The following is a 20,887-nucleotide window of genomic DNA, read 5'->3' on the forward strand; positions in this document are numbered from 1 at the left end:
ATCACATTTAGAAAACTAAACATCATTAAGCAAACCCATCCATCTCACTGAAGTGAGGCATTTCTTTTCTTCCCACCATGTAAGGGCAGATTTCTCCTATTTTCTTATCCGCCGATGTGCCAAGTAAATCACACAGCCTCTCCAGGCAGCTGTGCACAAGAGACTCCAGCATTTTTTTCCCCTTAAGGAGGTATGATTACTGAATGGCTTTAGAAGACAATGCTTTAGAACTATTAACAGCAGATGTAACCCATTGTTCTTAATTAATTGATCCTATCACATGCAATTCTTGTTATAAAAGCTCTGTTGTACCAAAAAATGCCTATGTTTGGAACTGAATATGTGACCGACCGACCGACTGACTGAATGAACATATGCACAAGAACTGTTGGTGACCACACTTCAGATGTCTCTCAAAGTGTAGGCAGTGAACCCCCTGTACCAAAACCAGCCAGAAGGCTTATCTAAAATGCATAGTTCTTGAAGGTGAGGCTCAGAAATCTGAATTTTAGCAAGTTCCTGGGTAATCCTCATGGCTCTCAATGCGAGAGGATGCTCTCAATGCCGTGGATGGAGGAAAGCAGGAGGGAGGGAACAGACTCTGGAAGTCACCGAAGTGAAGCTAAAAAGTATCTGTAGTGGACCCTGACCATAAGGCTGCAAGAGAGGCCAGCAGACAGAACCCCAGTTATACTCCCTGAGGCTCCTGCAGGCAGAAGGGCCCTGAATGTAGGCTATGGAGGGGGGGGAGGGTGTCACAAAACATAACTAGAAGATCATAAAAAATAAAAAAGAGTTTGGTGCGGGACACTGAGGCCTGCCTCCTAGGACCCAGACAAGCAAGGTGTCGTCACACACCAGCACAGGTGATGACTGCTCCCAGGGCAGTACTGCTGCCTTAGGTTTGCCACGGCCCTTAGCGCCCTTGCAAGAATGGACCAGCACAGGCTGGTGGAGTGTAAGAGTTTCCCGGAGCAAGACAGAGGCCCACAGAAGCCCGGTAGCCAAAGACTGGAGCCTTTGGGGAGGATAGATGGCTTCAATAAGTTGTTTGGGCTTTTACGTTCAGGTAACAAGGTTCACGGGACATTTGGTTTTTAAGAGGAGGGCTGATATATCCATCAGGGCCCCTGAGAAGGTGAATCTGAGAACTACGTGCAGATTGGGTTGGGGAGGGCGCAAATCATAGGCAGGGGATCAATCCTCCTGTAAGGAGACTACCCTTAGGGTTTCCCTACTGGAGTCTGCCCTGTTGTTCTGACAGCTTTAACATTTCCTGCCAGTGCTGACTATTTCAGACTGACTTCCTAAAGTGTAGAGACTATGTCTTCTCGCTCTTTGTGTTCCCTGCTACGTACAACACTGAACTGCACGGAGCAAGCTCGGTCTGGGTATGCCCCCTCCTAGTCCAGAGAAGGTATTTGATTTTTAATTCAATGCAAATCATATATACCGTCTTTTGTAAGTTTCTCCTTCATTCAACAAATGTTTATTGGATGCCTGTTTCATGCTGGACACTGGACTAAATACTAGGAAGAAAATAGCGAGCGGAAGAGACACAGCGCCTGCTCTGATGGGGACTGCTGGCTAGTGGGGGACAGATACAAAAGGCAGAGAGTATCCAAGGCTGTTTCTGGCAGAAGAATAACACCAGCAAAGGAGCAGAAGCCCCAAGGAGAACCATGTCCTGTAGGTAAAGTAAGGGTCACATGAGGTGGGACAGTGGGGGTGAAGGAAAAGCATGACCTTCGATGCCCTGCAAAAGAATGTGAAATTTAACCCACAGACACTAGGGAGCCGTTAAAGACTTTTAAGCAGGTGAGTTCACCGGCCAGACTGGGTTTTAGAAAATAAACTTTGTAACAAAGCACAACATGAACCAGAGCAGACCAGACTCTTGAGACAGTTATACTGTTATTACAAGAGTCCACGTGAAAGATAATGAAGACCTGAGTCAAGATTGTGGTCTCAAGAGGCCAAAAGGCCACAAAAGAGATAGAATCTATACACTTGGTCATTGGCTGAAAGAGGAGAAGAAGGCCGGAGGAGGAACTGAAAAACGTCCCTGTCCTGACGACCATATGGATGGGAGAACGTCCTTAATTAAAGTCTGCCATAAGGGGAAATTGCACGAAGCAAGCTGACACGTTCCGTTCTAATTCATCCTCCACATGGCGGTTCGAATACCCCACTGAGCTCACGGACGTGGCCACAGTTCTCCTCTGCTCTGAGCTCCCAGAGCACCACCGTTCGTTAACCTCCTCAGGTACAAACTCAGTACCTCCCAATCCAACCGATATTTGCGGCAGGTCTACTTTGTTAAAGTCTGGCAGTCATTTCACGGGGGGGGGGAGGGGGGGGGATTAAAACTGGTGCATTAAGATGTAGCTCCTACCTTTACGAAACTCACAAGCTAAGAGTCACTGAAGCATTCATTCTTCGCAGAAGACAGGTCATGCGCTGAGCACTTGATATACCAGATAAATAGGTTACGGGGCCAGTAAATCCACATCCAGAAACGAATTAGTGCTGACGATGCTCTAATACTGATTCCTGTAACTCACAATTTCAAATCTTAGCTCATTAAGACAATATTATTGTTCTCATTATTTTTAGAAAGGAGAAATTTATCATTTTAAACATAGAATATTGCCCTTAGCTATTTTATGTGCATAGATTAGATTATCTATAAATATCTCCTTTGGGGAAAAAAAATCGACTCTCAAAGTGAAACATAGCTTGGCAGTTTAAAAACATTGGACTAAAACCCGGAGCTTCCCCCATCACCCTAGACATCCACGGAGCACTGATATGTCCTGTGCTGCTTTGACAGTCACGTCACAATTCCCATATAATTCTGTGACCCAAGCCCAGCTTTGGACAAGTTTTTCTAGATCTAATATGAGTGCCCATAGGATGCAAACACAGCTGCTTAATTCGATGTTAAAAATTCAATCACCCACATTTATTTTTTCCTCCAAAACACCGGCCAAGTGTTTGGACTGATTTTTTTCCAGGGAATTTATTGGTTCACATCACACAGACAAGAACTCTATGTCCAAAGAACTTGGAGTTTCAAAGCGACATGATGACGCAATGCAGCATTTTGACCAAATTCCATCCTGGATTTGATGAATCCACCCAAATGGGGAGGAGTGGCTGCTTCTGGTTCAAACTAGTTCTCAAGGCAGCGGAGCCTGGTGTGAACACCACCGGCTGGTGTGCTCATCCTCCCTCTGTCACTAACTAGCTACAAGACATGGGCTAACACACACACACACACATACACACACACACACACACACACACACACACACACGTTTGCTCAGGTGTTAGTGAACTATCTGAGCAAGTTGATATCCAAAGGTGCATCCAGCTCTGCAAATCAGACAGCCCCAAGAACGTCTCTTAAAGAACCGTTCTCCAACTTTGTCATTCTGAGTAAACATGATCTGGTCACGCTGAAATTTCCTGTTCTTGGTAATTACAATTAATTAGCAGAAGCCTATGGCATAAAAAATTAATCACAGTGCGACAAGGATTATAAAAGCTAGCCAGATGGTGATGAGATGAACTAAGAGAAGAAACTTCTTTTTCATTTCCAAAACCCTGTTTTGAGCATTTTGTAGGCTTCTCGGACTTGGGTGATTACCAGCAAGTCATTACCAGGTTCTTGCGAGCAGGGCCCAGCCTGGGCTCGACCCAACTTTGAAAGACTTCACTCCGGTCTAAAGTTTCATCTGGAGCCTGGGCAGAAATGTGCTGTTGATGGTAGCGAGATCTACCTCTTTCTGTATTTGAGGACAAAGAGCCTTCTGACAAGCGTAGGAAGAAGGCTTCCCAATCCAGACGGAGCCAGTCAGGTCCAGAGTGTCTGTCCTGTTTTCTGTAAAGCTAAGAAGGAGGATATTTAAAAAAAAAAAAAGGTAAAAAAAAAAGCAAGACTTGCTGAAGACCCTCCTGCAGTCTGACTGTGCCTCACCCTGGCTAGGAAGTAGGAGGGTATTATTAAGCTATTGCCTTCATGTCTGCATATCTTAGGAGTGACTTTTGACTCAGAAACTTTGGTTCGAATGTACTTTGTAAGCAGATCTGGGTTTTTGAAATCCTGATGGAGTCTGGTCTCTGTCCTTCCTGTGTTTATCCTTAAATCCTCACTGCCCTCCCTTCTCTTGTTATTTGATGTTGTGGACTCAGGTCAATGGCTCATTATGGAATTATTTCAAACTTTGCTACTCAGCCACAAAAAGGAAGGAAATCTTACCATGTGTGATATGGATGGACCTTCAGGGCATCATGCTAAGTGAAATAAGTCACAGAGAGAAAGACAAAGGCCATATGATTTCACTTATATGTGGAATCTAAAAATCAAAACAAATGAACAAGCAACACAAAACAAAACAAAACTCATAGATACAGAGAAATGAATGGTGGTTGCCGGCAGTGGGGGGGGGGGGGTGCTGTTTTGTAAAACCAGTGAAGGAGGTCAAGAGGTATAAACTTCCCGTCATAAAATAAATATTTCATGGGGGTGTAATGCACAGCATGGTGACTATGGGCAATAATATTGTATTACGTCTTTGCAGGTTGCTAAGAGAGTAAACTTCAGAAATTCTCATCCCAAGAAAGAACAATTCTTTGTAACTTTGTGTGGGGACAGACATGAGACTAATTGCAGTGGTCATTTCACAGTGTATACAAGTCCATTATAATGTATGCCCGAAACTAATATGTTATATGTCAGTTATACCTCAATAGAACAAAGAACTTAAAAAAGAGGCTTCACAGTAATTTCAGAGTAGAAATAGGACCTTCAAGGTGAGTTTGCTTGTGTGAAAAGTGAAACATTCTGTTCTCCAGCTTCCAGATATTCAGGAGTTTGTTTTACAAGCTGGATTCATTCATTCTGGCCTCTCATGCCAGTGTGCTGGCCCTCTCGGGAAAAGGACAGGGACCGTATGTCACCCACACCTACATTTCTTCATCAAAGGTTTGGCCGGACAAAACTGTAGGAAAAGGCCCAATAGAGCACGTGAGTGTTTAACCTTAACTCAAACAAATGATTAACTAAAATGTGAGGAGAAAAACAATAACAGGAACCAACAATGGTACGAACACGGATGAATCATCTGTCAGCCTTTGCTGATTGACGTCAGACTGGCTACAAATGGTGTTTTACAAGTTAAGGGCAAGGTGACCTCCAGGGTCATATGCTCACGCTTCTTTAGATTATTTGCCTTCTCCAGGTACATCTCTAAAGGTGTGCAAATGCATGTCAAGGGAGCTAACAGGAAGTTAGAGTCCAAATTTTGGAATTGCTGCCCTAATGGGATTTAGATGATCTGCATTTATCCTATGAGAAAAAAGAAACTTTAATAATTCCAAAACGTGAGAACAAAAATTTACATTTCTCCTCTATCTGACCACCTTTATAAACTTTTTAAAAAAATTTTTTTAATGTTTATTTATTTTTGAGACAGAGAGAGACAGAGCATGAGTGGGGATGGGTAGAGAGAGAGGGAGACACAAAATCTGAAGCAGGCTCCAGGCTCCGAGCCGTCAGCACAGAACCCGACGCGGGGCTCGAACTCACGGAGTGTGAGATCATGACCTGGGCCGAAGTCGGACGCTTAACCAACTGAGCCACCCAGGCGCCCCCACCTTTATAAATGTTTTAAATAATGCTTCCTGCTCTGTTTCTATCACTATTGTTGTTCCCTATTTATTTTGTTTTCCCTTATGGCACTTATTACCTGACAAACAGATTTGCCTATTGTCCATCCCCCACCCCACTAGAATGTAAGCTTTTTGGGAATAGGGATATTTTATGTTCACTGCTGTACCCCCAGCATATGGGTCACTGCCCAGCTAAGAGAAGGGATCAATAAATGAATGGATCTAACCAAACATCTATCTAAGGTGATTCGCTAAACGTTTCTAGGTGCATTAGTAAGTAAAGGGATAACTAAGGCTCAAAAGAAAGAGGCACATTAATTTACCACCTATAATAGGACTTCAATAAATGTTAACTGACAATATCATCATCTTTATTATTATATGTCCATGATTTTAGATAACCTATGACCTCGGAGACAATATCCTGGAGCTTCCTCTTGGCCATGGGACAAAATCCTGACTTTGACTCTCTCCCACCAAGACTATATACACATTCACTCTTGGTTTAGATAGGAAAGGAAAAAAAAAACCTGTTGAAAAGGAAAGTGAAGGCAGTCATAGGAAGATAGAAGCTTTACTAACAGCAGGACTCCCGATCATGAAGCAGCAAAAAGGTGGGGACTGATTAACCAATTTGTGTCAGAGAACATTTTGAGATTTTAGTTTCCTTCAGTAAAGCACATTACGTATCTCTCTGATGTGAAATGGCTCACTAGGCGTTCCTTTAAGAAAAAAATGCAGGTTCCAAAAAGTATTGGAAAGTTTCAGTGTTAAACTCATTATTGATGCTTATTATAAATTCTTTAGTTCAGCTAAGTTCTCAGATAATAAGGTCAAATGGAAATGTTATTTAAAAATATTTCTTTACGGAAATGTGATTTTATTATATGGTGGCAACGCGTATACACATGATCCAGTTTTCAAGTGAAATCTAACTGTACACGATCACTTGAGCGCCTGATCCCAGCAGACCTCAGGTCCATAATAATAGCCCCAGACCTCATGGGGCAAGGTTGTGCAGGAGGGGTCCCGAGAAAGCGAGGATGGGGGGGGGGGAGTGTCATACCGGATGCACGGGGACACACAGAGCCCTTTTGCTCTGATGACCCTGGCAGCACATGATGCTAACCTGAGGTTCCCCCTGCCAGGGGAGAGGGAGGCAGACACTTGTGGGGTTTTCTCTCTCTCTCCACCCATACAAAAGTGTCAAGTGACCCCTGGGAAAATATGGAGGATTCGTAAATACAAATCCTGGACTCTCAAGATGACTGGGTAGGGAGAGTCTTGGGCCAGATAACTCACACTCTTGGGTTTTTTAGTAGGTGTGACTCAAAACACTGGAATTATATAAGTGGATAAGAACCCTGAAAAATCCGGGGCTTAATTCACCTCTTGGACCTTATTTAGATTTGGGTAAGAAGGGGTGGATGTCAGAAATGCTTGGAAAATACAACTTCTACCGACATGGGGTGGGGGAAGGTCTTTCTCTTCATCATGAAGACTCTTATACCGAGTGAAATGTTACAGGGGGTACTTTTCTCATTTTTAGTGAACAAGTACTGTATATAATGTCTATAATTCAAAGAGAACATGAGTCAGTGCTGTGTCTCAGAGCTGGCTCAGCTACCTCCACAGTGAACACCCTTCAAGTAGGCAGACTTTCGGAGCTTCCACATCTCTGCAAAATGAATGAAGGACCAGATGGTTCTAATACTCCATGATGATAGTTCTAGTTTTCTGGTGAGGCAAGTGATCAGAATGACTCAGACTTTTCCAGAGGCCTACATAGTCAGGACAGGACAGGAATATTACCAACAAGTATTCAAAGGAATCTGCAAATGTACACAAATATAACAGAGCCATTATAAGAAAGATTAAAATAGTAGGTGAGCCGTGAAGGGGAAATGGAGGGAGGAGAAGAGTTAATAGCATGATCTAGGTAAAGACACATATTGCAGTTGAACTTCCTGCTGGTCAAAGGAACCGCAAGAAAATGATTCTAATTCTCAGAGGCTAATAAAAGGATGCCTAACAACTTACCAAAGGAGAGGTGGTGTAAAACAGCTTCAAAATCTAAATAGGATGTATTGTCTGGTTTGGAGAAATGGTAAAAACCCAAGTGACAGGATCATCCAGGATAAGATTTCCAAAACTCTAAAAATGCCTTTCATCAGCTTTTCGTTTCTTGAAGACACCTCAATAATGGCACTAATAATGACAATGGTAATAATGATGAACCAAGGGACCTGAAGTAAATAACACGGCTATATTGCTTTCTGATGATCTAATTTACAAAGGGCTAGATCTTTGACGGCCAGTGCTCTTCTCAGACAACTCTTCTCAAATATCAAACACCTCAGTCTGATTTTTGCCATGATATAGACCATTGTTGGGCAAGACCTGTATCGATCCAATGAAGAAACATTATAAATAAAGAGTGCCGTTATCGCGGGACTGTTTCAGTTTATATGCAGCAGTCATTAAGTAGAATGATTTTATATTTAAACAGATGACTTGCTGGAGACCCCGTGCCAATATACAATCCAAGTGGTCACAGCTTCTTCAGGAAGAGGTTTGGCATTTTCAAGAGGCTGCCGAATTTTGAGGGTAATCGTGGTTTCTCTGGAGGAGAAAAGATGGGTTGGTTTTATATACATATATATATTTGTCATTATTTAGAACCATCTGAGAGAAGTCAATATGCTCAGGGTTCACACAGCTGAAACAGAGTTTTTATGAGCTTCTGAGGTTTTTTGTGACTTTCCTGGTTTAAGATTGGATAGATCGTGTGCCATATGTTTCCATAAGGAAAATGCATGTTATTGCACCACATATGGAAATATAAAGCAATTATGCAATGTAAAAGCTTTGATTTTGCTTGACAATGATAATTTTATAGACAACCCCAGAATTTCAATAATACTGTATTTTGGTAAGTGTTAAAGGAGATAAAATCTAATTGGCAGTTTCCTTAAACGAAATGAAAATCCTCAGAGAGACACATTCTCCACTTGCACGGAAATGTTCATCCCAGCATCTTTGACAATTAAGAAAATTTGGAAATACCCAAACAACAAAATGGAAATAGAGAATTATGGCTATCTCAGTCAGCTATTGCTGCATAGTAAGCCACTCCAAAACTCTTTGGCTTAAAACAATACGTGTTTGCTCTTTCACACTGAACTACAGATCAGGAGAAGGTTTCTTCTGATCTCAGCTAGACTGCTTCATGAAACTGGTCAGCTGATAGGTCAACCGGAGGCCGACTGGCACAGGAAGGGCTTAGCTCTGACAGCTGGGATGACTGGTACCCCTCCACGTGGTTTTGCCATCTCTAGTAGGCTAGCTTGGGACTGTTCTCATGTTGATAGCCTATAGCAGGGTTCCAAGAAGGAAAGCGGAAGTACAAAAATCTTAAGGCACAAGCTTGGAATCTGCACACCGTCGCTTCTGCTACATCCTGTCGGCCAGAGCAAGTCATAAGACCAGCCCCTATTCCAGGAGTGGAAAATAAACTTCACCTCGATGGAAGGAGCTACAAAAATCATGTTGCAAAGGACGTAGAAGCAGGGAGAGATGAAGAGGCAGTTTTGTAATCTACCACAATGGTGGACTCATTTGATGGATTATTATCCAGTCATTCAAAATAAAGCCTATGGAGCAAGTTTAGAGCGTTAAAAGAACAAAAGAAAAAATGCGTGTTAACTTTTATTACAACATATCAATGGACATACAAAAGGTTAGAGGAGAAATACAGATAATGATAGTTGCATACGGATGACAGAAATGTGTTTTTAACTATGTTTCTAAAAATATTCTGACAGCTTTACTGGACAACCCAAATCTCATATCACTTCTGCATGCAGCATAAGCCATATTTCAGTCCGTCCGTAGGATTGGGCTGACGTACCCAGTGAATGAACAAAAGAATTATGGAGAGAAAAAGCAAATGATCTTTTTTTCCTTTTTAGACAAAATGATTCAACCCCAAAATTCCATGTCAGACAATTCAGCTGAATTTCATGTGACAGTATGCTTGCAATTTCTAGGGAAATGGAGTTAGAGCTTTTGGAGTACAAAGCAGAAAGCCTTTGCCTGTTAAAGTATTTTGCACAGGAGTGAAACCTTTCATTGTACGACGAAATCAATGGAGATTATCTCCTCAATCGGAATTTCCTTTTGTCTGCACGTGTACTCTGAGGGCATCTGTTCTTGCATTCGGTTCAGTAACTGGGTTCACAAATGAATGACTCCATTCAAGGTGATGCTAAGTATCGTATTGAAGTTACTATGTAGATATTGATTTCATGGCCTTTGACTCTCTCTGAGGTCAGTCATTGACCGGCACATTGAACCCAATCTCATGGGTTGACGTTAGCCACTGGTGGTATTGTCCTCACTAGTTTTGATTTAGTGATGCTGTGGTCCTAATACGAACCTTCTCTAGAGTACGATTTCTGCAGGATTGCTTTCAACAGGACTCACCTGTGACCTGACAGACAAACAAACCGTGGAGTATCATGTGAAGTCAAATGCAGGTTTACACTAGTGTTGACCCCTCACGTGTGGCCCAAAGTCACCGTTGTCGTGGGATGGCAAAAGAAACCAGAATTACAGAAATTCAGAGGTGGAAGGCAATTTAGCGTCCAAGGAAAAATTAGGTCCACAGGCAGCATGCTATTTACATGTGTTCCGGTCCTAAAATTCATTGCACTGAGGTTGCTCCAGACCTCCTGCTCACCGTTCTGTTGCCCCTGAGGACTTTTTGTCCTCCTATGGACGCAGATGGCTGGGAGCACCAATCCTCCCAAGACAACGTGTGGAAGCAAGATGATCACCCCACTGAGAGAGGGCCATGGCACTCCCTATCTCACCCTCTGCTCACTTTCAGAACTTCTGGTCCAGGGAGATTTGTGAGCCATCCGTCCTTTGTCCAGCCCCACCCCCTCTCTCACCTCTCCCAGATTCTTGGTTTAACCCTCTGGCCCAGCCTAGAACCTCTATGCCCCCAGGCCCTCTCCTCTCTGTTCCCAGCAAAACGTACAATCGGTGACGTATAGTTTATTTAAATCTCAAAGTGCAATTCCTGTTTGAGGGATTTGCATGTTCGCAAGGATTGAATCTCACGGAACTGAAACTCTTAAAAGGTATGAGCCCGTGGGAGGAGCACAGACTAATGTCTTTGAGCACCTGGCAGGCAGCTGGGAGTGAAGCAAGCCAGGGGGCAGGAATGAGTCTCTTCCTTGAGGCTTCTTTGCACCAAGGGTCTCCTGGTGACTCATTAACTTGATGGTCCTCGACCAGTTCGAAGAGGCTCGAGGGGACATCTCTCACCTTGCTCCTGAGACTCTCCAGAGTACAGAATCAGGGTGTCACCCTTTTCACTTCCTGACCAGACTCTTCACCCTCTGGTATAATGAATGAGGTCATCCTCCTAGGGGGACATTCTGCTCATATTTTCCTCTTTGTTGTTTTTTTTCAAAAGAAGCTGGAAATCTGGGTTTTATGTGAAATCTTCTGATTTTTATATGCTGGGAATTAATACCAATTGTGGAAAACCTTTTTGGGGTGGGGGGCAGGGCAAGTGACATCATCTGTGGGCTGAATCTGGCCCTCACGGTGCCCTTTTAATGCCTCTGCTGAGGGTGGATGTTTGGGGAAGCGCAGGACGAGGTGGGAAGAGAAGACTCCTCAAATCATAAAGCAGGGAAGGGGTGTCAGGGGATATGATGGGGGTTTCTTAGCGTCTCCCAGGGTGGAGCGATCCCAGGAAGTACAGGATTTTTGGTCTGGGTCTCTCAAAGGGGAGACATGATTTTTAAAGGCTGTTAAAACCGTGCCTTAGTGGGGCGCCTGGGTGGCTCAGTCGGTTAAGCGTCCGACTTCAGCTCAGGTCACGATCTCGCGGTCCGTGAGTTCGAGCCCCGCGTCAGGCTCTGGGCTGACGGCTCAGAGCCTGGAGCCTGCTTCTGATTCTGTGTCTCCCTCTCTCTCTGCCCCTTCCCCGTTCATGCTCTGTCTCTCTCTGTCTCAAAAATAAATAAAACGTTAAAAAAAAAATTAAAAAAAAACAACAACAACAAAAAAAACCGTGCCTTAGTGAATGGGGCCACCCAAGTGGGACCATGGGGGTCATGAACAGAGAGGTCAAGCAGCATGAGGGTGAAAGCCGCAGTCACCATACTACCGTGCTGCCCCGTCTGTGCCCCCCTTTTGCCTGTGGCCTGGGGTGTGGAGCAGGGAATGTTCTCACAGAGACGGCGAGCAATACACAATCATGGAATCTCAGTGCTCTAAGCCACCTTAATAGTCATCTATCTGTTCAATCCTGTCATTTTGCACAAACTGAGCACAGAGGAGGAGCGACTTCTTGCTCTCAAGCTCCCACAGCTGCTTTATGGAGGAACCGAGACTACCACGCAGAGACGCCCCCCCTTCCCGACGCACAGCTTATCCTTCCGATCCCTTACCTCCACCCTCACTCCAAGAGGAGTTGTCATTAAGGTAGTTGCGAAATGAAAAATCAAACGCAGCTTCGTTTTGGCATCTCTGAAAGACTTCATACCAAAATTTCACCAGCCAAGGAAAAAAAGGCTTTCTCAAATCATGGACCCCTATTTAGGGCTTAGAAAAGAGAGACATCAAGTCATTTTATGCTCTGCTTTGACTATGATGAAAAGCTTAGGAAGTGAGCATGCCTGACATTCCACCGAGCACTTTATACACACTCCCGCACTAAATTTTCATTACTAGCCTCATTTGACAGTTGGGGGAAACTGAGGCTTTAAGAAGCTAAGAAGTCTTCCCCAAAGGCTCTCACAATTAGCAAGTGACAGAGCCAGGATTTGAACCTCTGGAGTCCAACCTAGAATCCTAACGTAATATAAACATGGTCCCCATAGCTGACTTCACCCCTCACTCAACTCCCAAGAGATAACTAGCTTTCAAAGACCCAGTTCCCAGAAAACATCCCACTGTCCTGGCATTTAGGGAGCTGCCCCAGCCTCTTCTGCTAAACACTACTCTGAAACCCGCTTCATCGCACGTTTGGTTTTTTGTTTTTTTTTTTTTTTTTTCTTTCCAGGCTCCAAAAATGTGGTCTTCCCTCATTACACCAATTAGGCAGGAACAGATGGTCCTCTACTCAATAGTTAACCATTCAACATTTATGGAAGAAAATCCTGGAAGGTTTATTTCAAATACGAGAAGTGTCAACCCAAAGGAAAAATTTGAAAATAATTCTCTGGAGGGGAAGAGTTCCAGAGAAAAGACTTTGCTGCAACTTTAACCAAAATGTCATGGAATGTGTACGCTATCATGGCAGAATGTCTTGATCCCAGAAGAATCCACACAAACAGAGGAGGTAATTGGATTCATCATTTTGACACCTGAAAGGCTGACAAGAAACCTTTAACCCGCCGATAATCAGTGGAGGGTGCTGTCATTGTGTGTCGTTCAACCAGACTATGGGATATCACATTAGCAAGCTGGCTGCCCTATTAGAGGCATGTAAGTCTTTCATATACTTAGTGTGGAAGTGGATAGGATTCAAAACAGCTACTTTCTCTCTGACATGCATCCAAATTTTTAATAGCAGCTAAGTACCTTACTAAGCAATTGAATAAAATAATGCATTCAAGCCCCCCAAAAACCTTTTCAGACCTCTTTTTATCTCTACGTTTTGCTGATGGAAAATGGATTGTAATTCAAATTTATATACTGGGCACACGGCAGGCAATAGATTTTTTTTTTTCTTTGTAAAACTCAGGCATTCCAAACTATTGGAGGAGTTAAGCAATTTTGATCATTTTGAAACTAGCTGTCAGATTTAATCTGTGCGAAAGAGACAGAGGGCAAATGTATTCTGAAGCTTGTTATATAATTTACAGATTATTTTTGCAATTTATATTCCATCAAATAGGGTATATTAGGCTCTCAGAAAGCACGTAATGATCAATTAATTTCAGCAGAGCAATCCTCGTGGCACTTAAGGGACAGAAATGATTAGACCCTCTTCTAGCTGAGTCCCAAGGTCCAGTCATCAAATATGACTGATTATATTTTCTAATGGTTTCTCTATGCCCATTAAAGAGCACTCAACTATTCAGACTCTCCTCTGATCATGACATTCAAAATTTGCTCGGATGGCTCCTGACAAGCAAAAATGTATTCTCTAATCTTTAACCACATAAACAATAGCTAACCACTTGTAATTGAGTTTAAATTGATTTCAGGTGGCTTCAGAGAAAAGCAATTTCTACAACAGATTAACCTCTTAATTAAAGTATATTAAAAATACTGTCAGGTGTAGAAATTCTGCTACAGCAGAAAATTATACCTCATTGACATTCATTTATGAAAGAATTGCTGCTCTGTTCCCAGGTAACAGGTTACTTATTTGTGGTTCTTGCTTCACTAGGTCAGCTCAAGCCTGGTTCACTCTGTGGAACATCAGTCTTTCCTATGGGACAGGGTGAGGAGAAGGACAGCGTGTGATGTGAGACAGACATTGCGTATGCTGTCCTTGCACTCAGGTCTTCAGAAAGCCATTTTTCTCAAGGAATGGGACCCTTCGGCAAAAACCATAGACTCCCTTAATCTGAGAGAAGAGGGAAAGCAGATGTCAACCTCCTCATCAATAGTGACTCCGCGGGTCTCCGCGGGGTGTTGTCCTCCGGTGCGTTTGAGGTAGACACCCCCTTGTCTCTAAGTCCTTGCTACTGAAAAGTGGCCCTCAGATGAGCATCGCATGGTGGACCGTGAGGAATGCAGACTCTCGGGCCCCTCCAGTTCCCACTCTCCCATCCCCCCCCCCCCCCCGCCCCGCACACCAAATGAATCAGGATCTCCAAGTTCACAAGATCCCCTGGGAATTCATTTGCACTATTTAAAGAGCGCTGCTCTGAGAGACTATTTTGTCTGGATTCTCATTATCCCGGGGATCTGTACAACGTCAGAAACATCAGGTCAGTTTGGTGCAGACAAAAACAAAAACAATACAACTGGTTGCTGAGCATTATGGAAGCCAGGCAATTTCCTCTCCACGTTCTACTTTTCGAGACCCTGCTCCCTTCCTCTTTCTCATGTCCCGGGTGAACACAGTCCCACTCACCCAGTGCTGGCCCAGGACGTGGAGTTCCTGCCTTGAGCCGCAGCTGGTTCTGGAATGAAGCTTCATCCCTGTGCTGGCTCCAGGGGCCTGGGATGATCTGACCCTGGTAGTTTGCTCTCTCGGCACCGAAATCCTTGGCTCATACTCCTGAATTGGTTCCGGCCTCTGTCATCCTCAGCTGGGGATTGTTTGCTGCCCTCAGAAATGGCATTTTTTTAAATCTTGCCCACCTGGTCCTGAGGTAACCTACTTCCTATTGTTACCTGTCTAAACTTAGGGTTGTGGAGTGGACTTCTACCCCATAGGTGGCAGCCTCCAACCCTCCTTAGCATGGCTTGTGGTTATGAAAAGGAAGTCACACCAAAATGCAGCTGTGCTTAGCACCCAGGTGTTGTTAAGAAACATTGGTTTATAACAGCAAATCTCAGGCTTGACTACACATGACAATGCCCTGAGGAGATTCAAATTTTCCAGTGCCAAGGGTCCCATCCCAGATCAGTACTAGTTACGAAAAACTCCCAGTGATTCTATCACACAGCCGGAGTTAGAAGACGCCAGTTGAGAGAATCTTCCCTGACCCAGCCATGGCCAACACACTCCATCCTCTATGCTCGAGTAACAATTTGCTTCTTATACTCTACTTAGTTTTTCTCTCCCCACCACCGGAGCACTGAGAAAATTGTGAATGAAGGGCAAAGAGCACCTGTATGTCTCAATGGACGGGGAATAGAAGGGAGGGGAGGGGGAAGAACAACGCCCCTGCATTACCAGTCGTATTGCCAAGACCGTGCAAGGGATGGAGACTCAAGCGGCCACCCAACTTCTTCCAGTCTGCGGTGCACAACCAGTGCAGAAGCCTCACAGAACAGGAGAAAAACGTAACCGGCTAATCACAACCACTTGCAAACCTTGAAGAAAGGCAGACAAAGACGAGGGAAGCGATTCAACATGACACAGAAGGTGTTTTCCTACTTGCAAATATTCCAAGAGAGAAAAATGCTCCCAAACCGTCTGTGTCCATAGATGGTAGTTCTAACCTGTCCCGAGCATCCTCAAGTCGTGGAGGTAAGGCAGAGAGGGCCCCAGACGCCCCGGGGCCGGCCCCTGTCTGCGATTACAAAGAGAAGAAGGCAGTCCCAGCACCGCCCACGCCAGGGCTCCTAGCCTGGTATCACCACTGGGTGGGGGTGGGGGTGGGGGTGGCGGTGGGGGTGGGCGGTCTGAGCCTGTGGCAGCACCAAGTCAGAGCACCTGCTTCGGGTGAGGGGGATGCCGGGACGCTCGGACATGCTTCCTCTGCCTACCATTTCTTTCACGGGCCAGGAATTCAGAGCGACCGCCCCAGGGTGCTGGGTTGGCTAAGTGTCCCCCTCAGACCAGCAGAGGAGATGCACCTGGGAACTTGTTAGACATGCAAATGTCCTGGGCGAGGGCCCCACCCCGAACTTACTGAATCAGAAACCTGAGAGTGGGGCCCAGAGAGCTGTGGCTTCAGAAGCTCCCCAGGTGATCCCGATGACACTCAAGTGGGAGCCCCACTGCTTTGTTTTGCACTTACTTAGAGCTCGCTTCTGTGTCTCTTCGGTCAGCTGGTCTGGTAAGAGGGGGTGACGCTGAAAAGGCCTGTTCTTCCCTTGGGCTGCCTGCACCCTGGGCCTGCTGGGGTTCCTGACCAGGGCTTCGGCAGCCCCCTTTCTGAACCTCGGCGCCTCTGTTTTCCAGGTTCCCGGCTGTGGTTCCTGATCCCTGAAGTCTGGTTCCATGGGCATAATCTTTGCCCGTTGAACCTGAGGGAACTGCCTTGTCAGTTTCCCTCCCAGGCTCCGGGCCCTGCTCCTCCACCCCGTCCTCCCCACTCTGCTTCCTTCTCTCATAGCAGTTGAGGCTTAACCTCATCCTGTAAGCAACAGAGACCCCGGGTCTGTTTGCCCCCTCCGGACCTGCTACATTGAGTTAGTATCAAACATGCTGCTATAAAATACTTCTGAATGAAAAAAATTAAGCAGTTTTTAGTTTCCAAAATTCTTCTCCCCATATTATCTCATCAGATCATTGTGACAGTCAAAGACAGAGCTGAAGGGTAAACCATATTTAACAGTCAACAACACCGGGGCCAACCCAGGTTATAGGACAGTCAGCAGTAGAGCAAAGTCTGGAATTCAAGTCTCTTAAATCCTGATACCGTAGCCCGTTCCCCTGAGCGGCATTTTCTGCACTCTTCATCTAGCCAGTGGTATTTCCCACTCTCCCCGTAGCACATCATTAACATTTCCTGCAAGGCCCAGATTTGAAATCAACACTCACTTCCCGCAGGTACTGGTTTAAACTGGACAAACTGCAGACGATGTTCTTTACCTTGTTGCACAGGTGCACACCAAAAGATTTAGTAGAAGGCCGGAGACTGGATGTTGGGCCGTGCAGAGAGGGTTGCGTGCACCTGCGGTGATTGGTTCATGGGGTCAAATGAGTCTCTGGTGATTGACAGAGTTGATTAATGGGTTGGGGAATCCTGCAGTGGTTGAGACATCACGTGATTTTTAACTCGCCCCTCTTACTAGTTTGCATTTGCCCCTCATGTCTTAGGAACATCAAGAATAAAGTTGGAGTGGGAGAGAGCCAAAGCATAAGAGACTCTTAAAAACTGAGGACAAACTGAGGGTTGATGGGGGGTGGGAGGGAGGGGAGGGTGGGTGATGGGTATTGAGGAGGGCACGGATGAGCACTGGGTGTTGTATGGAAACCAATTTGGCAATAAATTTCATATATGTGAAAAAAAAAAAGAATAAACTTGGGCATTTGAGAGCTAATGGGATTCCCTTTAGAACCTCTGCTGCAAGCTGCAGCTTCTGAAGGCCAGTGCGTTGCCTGGCGGGAAAGCACCTGTCTGCTAGCCCGAGTCTGCCCAGGGGTTGGGGGTAAAGGCCCTGAGCCGGGGCACCCGCAGTGTGTGGTGGGAGGTTGGACGGCCCACTCACCCATCCGATTCTGAACCGATGCCTCGGCCTCTCGGTGCAAGTGCTGTGCCTGGCTGCTTCGTTCGACTGCAGCGTTGAAACCAGACAGGTGCCTATTACCGCAGCCTTTCCCACCGGACCGCCACCTTCACCACATCCCTATGCCTGCTGCCCTGTGTGGACCTCTGAGTCCCAACCTTGTCCAGCCTGTGGAGAGGGCAGACCACAGCCATACGCTGAATCCCATCCGTATGCCTGTGCCTCCTCACAAGACATCCAAATTCTCAGTTGTTATGAGACAGCCCTGTACTTTCCTGAGCAAATGACAGTGAAGAGGATGGCAATGAGAGGATGGAAGAAAAAGAAATAGAAAAAAGAAATGAGTGTTTAAAACATAGCTTTTAATGAGCGCTAACTATGTGCTAAGCACTCTGCTAAATATTCAGCACACAGTGGCACGCTCAACCCTGGCAACAATCTTATATCATGGTGACACTGCCCCAATTTAACAGATGGCAAAACTGGACCGCAACCAGAATGTGGTTCTGGACCTACGCTCTTAACCACCTTGTTAAGCCTCTTCCCCCACAGGCACTGGATTCTGTGCTCTTAGTCATAGCTCACTCCTTCATTTTGGCCTCAAGAAGTGGTACTTGGTTGGTCAACCCCCATCGTTGCCATATGTGATGTTTTTACCAACAGCACACTCTGTGATGCTGGGTAGCTTCGATATAATCCCTTGAAACATTGAAAAATTAAATTGACTAACTAGGCCAGGTAATTTCAACTCACATGACCTGGGAAGACACTGAACTTGGGTCTTGACCCTGGCCATATGACCTTGAACAGGACAGGCGTCTCTAAATGCCATCTAGCATTCTATACCTCTATAGTGCTGTTCAAAATCAAATGAGCTATTGACGTAGGTAGGGGTGCTCTAAGAACTGGAAGGTACAACCAAAAATAAAAATTATTATGTCAAAAAGTGGTTCATCTCTTTTTTTCCCCTGAATTCACTACCTAAGAGTCAGGGAGGGAGACAACATCTTTTATGGCTGGGTTCATTCCAACAACAATCCTTTCCGCAAACATCCATTAAGGTCTTAACATGAGCCAGGCACTTTTATAGGTATTTTTTTTTCAGAGACAAGAGACAAGACATTTATGGCCAAGTTACTTCTTTACTTCTGCATCTTCTCATATTTTGGCAGGTATCACACCTGCCGTGGACCAAACACCTACAGCTGGACCTGGATGGACAGGTCAGTTCATTGAGATTCAGACACCATGGTTTGATTCTACAAGCACCAAACTGTCCTCATCTTACCTTGGCATCTTGCCACACGCACATCTGTGTGGCCTGTGGGGCAAGGTCAAGTTGCTTTTTCATGGAGGCCATTTTGTCACATGGATTCCCCACAAGAGCGTGTGGGTGAATCACTGCAGATCCATCATTGTATAACAAACAGCTCAAAATGCCTGCCCCGTGGAGCATGAGTCAGGTTCAGTGTAGACTTATAGGCAGTCTCCTTTCCAGCTTTCTACTTTTTTCCGTCTAGCTTCTCTTCCTGACTTTGTTTTGCCTTTAGCTTTTTTTGTGTTTTAGTCTGTACTGATATTTTGATACTTTTGTCTAAGTGCCCTGGCTAAGAAAGAGGCAGTGCTGTTTTTGAGAAATGCATTCAATATAAACATGATAGACTGAGGATTTCTCAATTTCTTTTAAGAAAGCAGACATCAGAAACTTATTTTTAACAGATAATCTTTATTGAGATGTAATTCCAATACTTTACAATTCACCCACTCGAAGTATGCAATTCGATGGTTTTTAGTATGTTCACAGAGTTACAAAACCATCACCAGAATCAACACTGGAATATGCGTATCACCGCGAAAAGAAACTCCATACCCATTAGTGGTCACACTCCAGTCCCCCTAGGCCTCCCAGCCCTGGGCAACCAATGAACCACTTTCTGTCTGTATAGATTTGCCTGTTCCAGATACTCCATATGAATGTTATCATCCAGTATGTGATCTTTGTGATTGCCTTCTTTCACTTAGTGTAATGTTTTCAAGGTTCATCCATGTTGCAGATCCCGGAAACTTGCCTCTCCTCAGTCAGGAACTCAGACTTATGTTCTTTCTTCTCATGGAGACTTGGATTGTCTTTGCCTCACTTGGGGTGATAATAACAAATAACAATAAAAGTATCCTTTAGTGGGTGCTTGTACACATACTGCCTCGTCCTCACTGCAACTTAGAAGGGAGCGATGGTCACTATTTTCCAAGTTAAGAAACCAAGAAAAGTCACCGTGCTTGATAAGTGATAGAGCTAACACTGTAACTCAGGTCTCTGAGTCTAACTCTGCCTCCTCTCTCCCACATAGTAGGTCTGTCTTGGAAGATGAGGTCATAGTCATCTGCAGCAGCATCATAAACGCCTTTATCGTGTTTCTCAGCAGCTCAGCACTGGCCTACGGCTGTGGCTTTGATGCGTGCCAGAGGACGAGTAGAGAAAAGCTCCTTCAACACGAGATACCCTCAGACATAGCCTAGACAGGAAATGAGGCAGGATGCATGGAGGTCAGGACTGCGGGACTCCAGAATCCAAAAGACCTGGCTTCAAATTCCAGATCTTCCAACTTTTAGTTGGGTGCGCTTTGAGCAGTTACTTGCTCATTTCTTATTCTCCCACATGGAAAATGGGGAGGATGGTTCCTACCTTGTAGGGTTATTAAGGGAATGAAACAAATAAGATGAGAGCTTAGCACAGTGCCCCGCACCAAGTAAGTAATCAAGAATATTCGCTACCGTTAAGGAATATAGTCATTGATATTATAAAAGTGACGTATGGTGACAGATGGGAGCTACACTTGTGATGAGCACAGCATAGTCAAATCACTATGTGTACATTTGGAACTAATGTAACATTGTGTGTCACCTATACTCAGGAAAAAAAGGGCATTTGCCATTGTCGATTACTATTATGGCATCAGACAAAGATGGAATGCCGTTTCATCAGTCATCCTGGAAGCACATCTTCATGGTCTCTACCTACACACATACACCAGTGGAGTTTGGCAAGGAAAACCCTCACTGGCCTTCTGTTATCGTGTCTGAGGTAACTACTAGAAGGGGAAAGAGT

The 20,887-nt window shown here is 44.8% G+C and overlaps 2 long non-coding RNA genes across 3 annotated transcripts in view; one reads left to right on the plus strand and one right to left on the minus strand.

Moving 5' to 3' along the window:
- LOC123596414 overlaps positions 1–20,887 on the minus strand; it is a 280,758-nt gene that overhangs the window by 51,573 nt on the left and 208,298 nt on the right. The window lies entirely within an intron of this gene.
- Positions 15,994–17,403, plus strand: LOC123596425. Its single transcript, XR_006711675.1, has 2 exons — positions 15,994–16,385; positions 17,102–17,403. It is a non-coding gene; the product is annotated as an uncharacterized LOC123596425 (long non-coding RNA).

This window comes from Leopardus geoffroyi, chromosome A1, assembly GCF_018350155.1.
Source record: "Leopardus geoffroyi isolate Oge1 chromosome A1, O.geoffroyi_Oge1_pat1.0, whole genome shotgun sequence".
Lineage (NCBI taxonomy): Eukaryota > Metazoa > Chordata > Mammalia > Carnivora > Felidae > Leopardus > Leopardus geoffroyi.